Source organism: Herpailurus yagouaroundi, unplaced genomic scaffold (genome assembly GCF_014898765.1).
Source record: "Herpailurus yagouaroundi ecotype Mexico unplaced genomic scaffold, PumYag 161, whole genome shotgun sequence".
Classification (NCBI taxonomy): Eukaryota; Metazoa; Chordata; class Mammalia; order Carnivora; family Felidae; genus Herpailurus; species Herpailurus yagouaroundi.
Window position 1 is genome coordinate 3,667,534 of NW_024412402.1, and position 8,175 is coordinate 3,675,708.

Here is an 8,175-nt window from a genome sequence, read left to right on the forward strand (position 1 = left end):
AAAAAGAGGCTGATCAAATATGTTTCTCTATTGTGATTAGGGCAGGGACCCTGCCTTGTAGCAAGACAATAAAGTAGCATTGTGCTGTACCAAGATAATCAAGTGACATTTTGGAGGGATAAAAACCACAGTAGTTCTGTGGTAAATAATGGTTATCGTTTGGCCGAATTTTCACTTGGACACAATAAAGACAAAAGAGAAACTTCTTGCCTTCCTTCTGTTCTCTTCCAGTTGGTATTATTTTCTAAAAAATCCTGTATCTTCCAAGTGGAGGTCATCCACTGGTACAAACTGGATTGCACCATCTGAGGTAAATTAAGTGGCCGGCATCAATCTTTCACACCTTAATAAAAAACAGGCCAAAGCTGATTCAAGTCAGAAAGAAAAGCAAAGTCCCTACTCTGTCTTATTCCATGGCACCGAAGTGCACATTCTTTAGACATAGAACTTTTTAACCAATCCTGACAGAGATGAATATGTCACGCCGTGAAGCAACTCTAAATGTGGACTTTAAACTGGCGTCCATTATTTGTCAACAAAGTGAAGTAGAATACTCAACACCTAGTAGCACAGAATCTTCAACACAGAAGGTAGTAAGGTATGTGAGCTTGTGAATAGCTCTGATTTTAGGGCTACAAGGAGCTGTCTTGTAAATGGAGATGCTGTAGCACAGAGACGCCACAAACCCACAACCAAGAGCATGAGAACTTGAACCCAAGGCCTCTGAGCCCAGGTAGTTTCCACCACCTCACGCTCTTTACTAAATACCAGGGTCTATTACTTGATATAGCAGCCTCCAGAATACTAACAAGAAGCCAGCCCAATGCCTTGGAAAATGAAAACCATCTTGAAAGTCTGTCCCCTGATTTCTTTCATTTATAGATACCTCTCCCTGGGAGGAGAGGGTGGTGGCCGTGGGAAGTAACACACATTCAGAGTTTAACGGGAACGAATAGTGCAAGCCGACCAGAGGGGTCTCTTTAGCTTAGCTCGGTCTCCCCTTGCTTTTACTAGAATGCTCTAAATTCTAGGTGTTTACATAGGAGTAAAACATTCATTTAGTGTCTCATGAAATTTTACTTTCACCATTAATTCAAATAGCCTAGAGGGAAAAGTAGTTGTAGGGATTGAAATCTGCCCAAAGAGATGACAAATTGAGTGTAGGGGTGAGGTTTCCCAGGATCCTACTCTCAAGATATTCCCAAGGTCGGGAAGAGAGGATTGTCAAGAACTACATACAGGAGGCCACACTGAGGGGACACAGACCAGCCAAGGGACAGAGAAGTAGGTGTATCTGAAGATAGACAGAGGGACAGACCCAAATGGTATTAGAAATAGCATTAAAAAAAATTCTTTGAAAAGAAACTTACTTGTAAATGATGAAGGATTTAATACTACTACCACTAATAACAACAACAACGACAGTGACTAGAAATAAGAACTTTAATGTGGTTTATGGGCACCCATCCCTATGTGCTGCTTTCCTAGCCTTTTTTTCCTTCCAGCGAGGTTTCTTCCAGTTGTTTGAATGCCTTGATTCTGGGCACTCATACACGTTCCTTCTTCTGTGGGGCACGTGGTCTCCCATTTCCACCACCCCTTTAACCTGACAAATTCTTACTTACCCCTCAGGTCTCACATGAAACAGCTGTTCCTTGGGGAAACTTGCCCTGATTCCCTGAGAGGAATCACGATCCCCCCGTTTTATGTTCTCAGGACAGCTTACAGTTTTTCCTAACAATCGTGGTAGTTTTAATCTTGCTCAGTGCATCTTCTGTGAGACACCCCCTGCCCCCAATTCCGTGAGGCCAGGACCATGCCTGTGCTCCCACCTCACAGCACAGTGCCCGGTGCAAGGGTATTCGGTAGATACTGTTGAACCAATTACTGTCAAACACAATGACATCTGGATGGTATTTTCTGGTGAATAAAATATGTTCACTTCACAGGGAAAGGGGGCATAATTTAGTAGCTCCCTGAAACTACCAGAACTTATATACAGTGAATTCTCATTGATCTCAGGATAATCCAGAGCATTGGAAGAATGACCCGTGACCTTGATGGAGGTTTACCTTTCTGTGAGAATGATCACTTAGCTTGTATTACTAAATCTCACAAGGGCTAATGGGGGAGGGTGGGAAGACTCGGGCAGAGGGAAAGCTGAAGAGAGGGACTTCTGGAGCCATCTGAGCAGGTTACTGGTCACACAGCTGTGTGTGAGGAAAACCCCTTCCTCTCAGCTGGGCAAACTCCAGGCCCCCTTCACCTTCAGGCTGACATCTTCGTGGGCTAGCACCATGTAGCTTTACCCCCGCGTCCAGTCCAACGTGCTTTGTAAACATCACTGGCAGCAGGCTGCTCAAAAAGAATGTCAGACGAATCACTCTCTGACCTGGAGTTTTAATATTTCCTATGTCTCCTACCTTTGGAAAAACAAAATAAGTATGTCCCTGGATTGCGCTTAGCTTTTAGGAAATGGTGAGGTGAAATGTCACTTCTGCATTAACCCAGGTCAAGGAGCTGTTATATAGAAAATTGACTAACTGGGGGCGCCTGGGTGGCTCAGTCAGTTAAGCATCTGACTTCGGCTCAGGTCATGATCTCACAGTTCCCGAGTTTGAGCCCCACATTGGGCTCTGTGCTGACATCCTAGAGACTGGAGCCAGTTTCAGATTCTGTGTCTCCCTCTCCCCCACTCACACTCTGTCTCTCTCAAAAATAAACATTAAAAAAATATATATTAAAAAAAAAAAGAAAATTGACTGGCACCAAAGTCATCAGTGTCATGAATATAGCAAAAATGAGTTCTTACCTCCCTCTTGTTGCTCTTACAAACCTTTGACCATCTTGCAGATAAGCCTGGGAGGGGAGACCTTGTGTGGAGAGGCCTAAGTCAGCCCTGGTGTCCCAGACAAGGCTGTCATAAAGCACCAGCCCAGCTGACCCACCAGCTGACTGCTAGCCCGTGAAAAACCCCAGCTGAGACCAGCCAAGCCTGGCCGAGACAGGAAGACTGCCCAAGTGAGCCCAATCAGCAGAACTGTGGGGCGAACAGATGACTGTTGTTTCAAGCCACTGTATTTCAGGATGGTTTGTCTCCTTGCAATAGCCAGCAAATACAAGGGCCCTTGAGCAGCCTGGTCCCTGCATACATACAGCATCATTGGCCATGCCAATCTTCAGGGACTGATGCATTAAGATCCAGAGCAGACAAAACTGTGGACAGTCCAGGTCTCATACAAGGGCTATGACAGAACACACTCGAGACAGTTGATGAGGCTACTGTTTCCCTAGCTTCCTAGTAGCAGGGTCTGTGGTACTGCTGTGTTTTCCGGTTAGACAAACGCCGACTTTTCAATACTGAACACTCTGTTGCTCTTCCCTCCTGGGCTCTCTGGTCAAGTGACAACACTGGCTTACCATTTCCTCTCCCAGGCTCAGCCCAAGGGAGCCATTTGTGGGTAAATGCGATTATTTCACCAGCCCCACCCTGGGCCTGTAGAATACTATACATCTGTCAAAATCATCTTAGGCCACATTTTAGAGAGCTCATCTAGAAATTGTTAAGGGTTTTGGTTCCACTTTTCCGCTAAGATACCCCAGGGAGAGTGTTTTGTCTCTGTAGCAAGTAGCTGTTGATGCTTCTGACAGGATGCCATAATTGGAACTATCTGTACATGATTCTGTGTCTCACTCTATGTAAATTCTTCAAAATCAGAGATTGCACCTTACTTATCTTTGAAATCTCCATGCTTATTGTGAAGCCTAACGTATAACAAATTCTCTGTATATTGCATGGGATGAATGAAATTGGTGAACCAGTGAACTGTGTGCTCTGGGCAGGCCCAGTGTCCTCCTGATTCAGTGATGGGACCAAATGTGAGCATGCTGGATTCCTTTTTGAACAACAGATTTCTGCCTTTTGAACCCCTTTGAAACAGCAGCGGGTTTCCCTGGTTTCTTTGGGCTTACGAGATTTTTGCCTTCTGGCTCACCCCGGTGTGTGGAGTCTTAACTTACATGTAATAAAATCCAATGTAGGGATTTTTAATTTACCTCATTAGTCCTACAAAAATAAAGATTAAGCATTAAGGGAAAATAAATTGAGACAACATCTGAAGACCTCTGGGTGCAGATAAAGGGAGAGCTATGGTTATTATAAGGGGTCTTGTGCTAGATGTTTCTTTCTCCATGAAACCAAACCTTAACACCTCACTTAAAACAGACACTTGCCACGCTAACTTCTGGCAGTCCAAATCCTGTTGATTCTGCTCTATTTTTTAAAAAAATATTTATTGTCAGTGCACCTGGGTGGTTCAGTCAGTTGAGTGTCCAACTCTTGATTTTGGCTCAGGTCATGAGCCCAGGGTCTGGAGATCGAGCCCCACATCAGGCTCTACACTGAGAGAGGAGCCTGCCTGAGGTTCCCTCCCTCCATCTTCCTCTGTACCTCCCCTGCTTGTTCCCTCTCTCTCTCTCTCTCTCTCTCTCTCAGATGAAAAAAAAAAAGTATTTATTGTCTTCAAAGATACCGTAAGAACACTTGTCAAATACTAGGTGCTCAAAAAATACTTGCTCTATAAATGAATATATCCATGGCCCTGTAGTGGGCTGAATTCTAAGATAACCTCCAAGAGTCTCAACTCCTGGTAAGCATACTCTGTGTAATCACCTCCCCTTCAGTGTGGGCAGGCCTGTGGATAGGTTATCACTCCTACTTTCACAATTAGGTTACACTCTATGGCAAGGGTGAAGGGATATTACAGATGTGATTAAGGCCCCTAAGCTGATCAGAAGAGATTATCCTGGGTGAGCCTGACCTAATCAGAAGCTGCATTCTGCCCACAGCCCCTGAGCTCAGAAGAGAAGCTGTCTTGGATAAGGTTGCAGTCTCAGCCAACACCTTGACTGTGGCCGTATGAGACCCTGAGAAGGAGACCCGCTTCGGCTGTGCCTGGACTCCTGACCCACTTGATAATTCTGTGCATTATTCAGTGCTCATCACAAGAAGTGTATGCTGTGTTAAGTGTGAAGTGTGTATCTGAACTCACGGAGTGTTGAAGAGAGTGTCCCAGAGGAACCAAGCAACTCCTGGGACCTTTCTCCCAGGTAAGAAAGAAGCCTGCAGCCCCATGTATCAGTCCCTCTCTTTGTGTTTTCAATCTGCTCCTCACCACTAGTTTCTTTTCTCCAACCTACAAATAGACCCCCCGAGTCAGGAACCCAGCTGTCTACCAGACACAGAACCTCCTGAATTTCTGATGGGCAACTCAAGCAGAACCCATGCAACCTGGAATCCATCAGGGGCTACTTCCCTACCCCGTCTACCCCCCTCCCCAGACCTGTTCTGTACTAATATATACACACACTCAGCTTAAAAACCTTTTCTCAGAAGCAGAAGTTCATATAAATGCCTATTAATTCTCACTGTTATTAATGTCAAAGGAACATGTTTTCTATTAATGAAAAAGTCAGCTCAAGCATTAAGCTGGTGATATTGGTAACATAAATCATATCACGTAGATAACTGTAAACTCTGCCAGGACACTAATAAAATATAAAATTTCTAAAGTGACTAGAAACTTGGAAAGAGCTTACACATCAGCTGTCTCTATACCTGGCTGGTTCTTGATTATTTACGAAAATCATCTCAAACCACCAATAGCACTCATCATGTTTTTAAAAATCAGTGTGAGGAGAGGGGCGTCTGGGTGGCTCACTCGGTGAAGCATTGTCTGACTCTTCGTTTTAGCTCAGGTCCTGGGGCTCGGGCTCTGCTCTGGGTGTGGAGACTGCTTGGAATGCCCCCCCCCCTCTGCCCACCCCACTTGCACGTGTGCATCTCTCTGTCAAAAAAAAAAAATCAATATTATGTGAAGGGAGATTTTTAAATATAAAAAGTATACTTTGATGTAATAAAATAGTACATCGAGGTACACTGAGCGGAAACATATAAAATTGGTGTTCACCTCCTGGGCCATAAGCTCTGTGACAGCAAGACAGTTCATATACTTTGTCCTTCACTCCATCACCAGCACCCAATATAGTGCTGGGTGCACGATTAATATTCAACAGATATTCATTAAATTAACAAATCAATGTGACAATTTGATGTAAGGGGGTAGAGTAATCTCTGTAACGAACAGACCTCAACTTATGCTTATGTTTTTAGTCGTGTAACAATACCGAGGAGGTGAAAAGCCTCTGCAAAGTCACTTGAGGACCTAAGCTCTTGGAGACTCTGTTATCTTCACCTTGTAGCTTTGATTAATGCCATGGAAGCTGTCTCCATTCCAACCAGCCGGAGGAGGAAACAGAGCACGGAGGACTGCCCCCTGAAGTTTATGGGTCAAGCTTGAAATCAGCGTACGTCACTTCTGCCCACATTCCAGGGGCTAGCACTCAACCACAGGGCCACACATTACTGTAATGGAAGCTAGGACATGGAATCCAGCCATGTGCCCAGAAAGAAGAGATCATGAATTTTGGTGATCATCTCTGGCACGTGTGATGTCCTACACTTACGAGTAGGCTGCAACCAGACCCCATCTCATCTTCTTAAAGCAAAATATCTTTGCCCACATAAAAAAAAAAAAATAGGTGCACACACTCTCCTCCACTTGTATGAGCAAAAACATGTCAAGAGAACATGTGTATAATGAAAAATGAGGTTATTTTTCATATCGATTTATGGTGCTGTCTTTTAGCCCGCCTTCAAAATTAAATCTTGCTGCCATCATCAAGACCTCCTTCTAGCTCGTCTCAACATCCTTACGTCTGATCTCTCATCCGTGTATACTGTTCCACCTCAGTGTGAGGACTTACCTCCAGCTTCTTCTAACGGTGGTGTTTATCCCTTCTTCCAAGACCAGACCGTTAACTTTAAGAGAGTCTCCTGAGTGCAGTTGATTAAACATCTTTCTCCCGCTGAATGTGTATGACTACAAACAAAACCATGATGTCCCATGGCAGGTTAATAAAGAAAACCAAACAAAACAACAAAAACTCTTCTTGGCCTTCTTGGAATTTATAGATAAAATCCAAACACTCTAGCTTAGCATGAATGCTAGCCTCCAAGTGTCTTTGTAGACTCACTCCCTCCTGTCGCTCTACCCTGCAGTTTAAGATCCTGCCATCACAGCCTTTTTGTCAGATTCCAGTCCGTATTAGGCCCGTGACTCTATGCCATATCAGTTTCTGACTCTATGTGTTCTTTGTACACGCTTTGCACCTGACTAAAAATCTCTCCCCTGCTTATGTCCTAAGTTACCTTTATTATAAGAAACCAGAAGTAGTATATTACCTCTTCTATGAAGACTTTGTTTATGAATATCACAGGCAGAGTTGACTGATCTGTCCTCTGTGATCCTCAGTACTTTGCTCAGTTTTCTGAAATGGCACCCAGCACATTAGATTGTACCATGAGCTATCTATGAGTTTATCCTCATAAAACTGTCAACTCAATCCAGGAATGGCTGTGTCTTACTTGATTTGATATACTGAACGCCTCCAATAGCTTGTAGTATCTTGTGGGTGCCCACTTACTTTTTCAAAGGAATGAAAATTGAAAGTGAGATAATTTTCCAGGTAAAGCTTTCTTTTAGAGGTAGAGGGCCATTCCAAAATTGAGAATATGGACAGTTTTCTAGAACCTGAATGCATTCTTTCTCTTTGTGATTCTCGAGAAATCATCATCATCATCATCCAACCAGTTTCAACCCATCCTCCCCCCACATACACACCCCCATAGTCTCTTTGCTGGATCTCAGGAATTCGGCAACCAGATGACCCAATTTCACAAGATTACCTTATTTCTCAAGAAGTTCACCAAGTGTTCCAAACTTCCTCCTGAAGCAACATGTCAAACATGTTTTATCTTTGGGACTTTTAGCCAATTTGGTCACTACTTAAAGCCACAAATGAGTCTTTCTGAGATTCCTCTAAGCCAGATGAGGTCACAATGCCACAGAGCTCAAAAGTAATGTTGCTGTATCATCCTAGTACATGCCCCTGGTGAGCAATAACACTTCTAAAGGCTGATTTTCAGCTCTGACTCAGAAACAAGGCTCTGATCTGGGGATAGGAGCGAGTGAGACGTGGGGGCTTGTTTTTCATAAACATTCCCTACTCTTTGTCCGTCTGATAAGTTGTTCGGTACGCGTTCAGACTGTCTGA

At 43.9% G+C, this 8,175-nt stretch overlaps 1 long non-coding RNA gene across 1 annotated transcript; it reads right to left on the reverse strand.

Annotated features, from left to right (window-relative positions):
* Positions 1-209: 209 nt before the first annotated feature.
* On the reverse strand, positions 210-7,786 carry LOC121035360 (uncharacterized). Its single transcript, XR_005792847.1, has 3 exons — positions 7,487-7,786; positions 7,304-7,389; positions 210-343 (listed from the first exon to the last, which is right to left on the reverse strand). It is a non-coding gene; the product is annotated as an uncharacterized LOC121035360 (long non-coding RNA).
* Between the last annotated feature and the right edge of the window lie 389 nt (positions 7,787-8,175).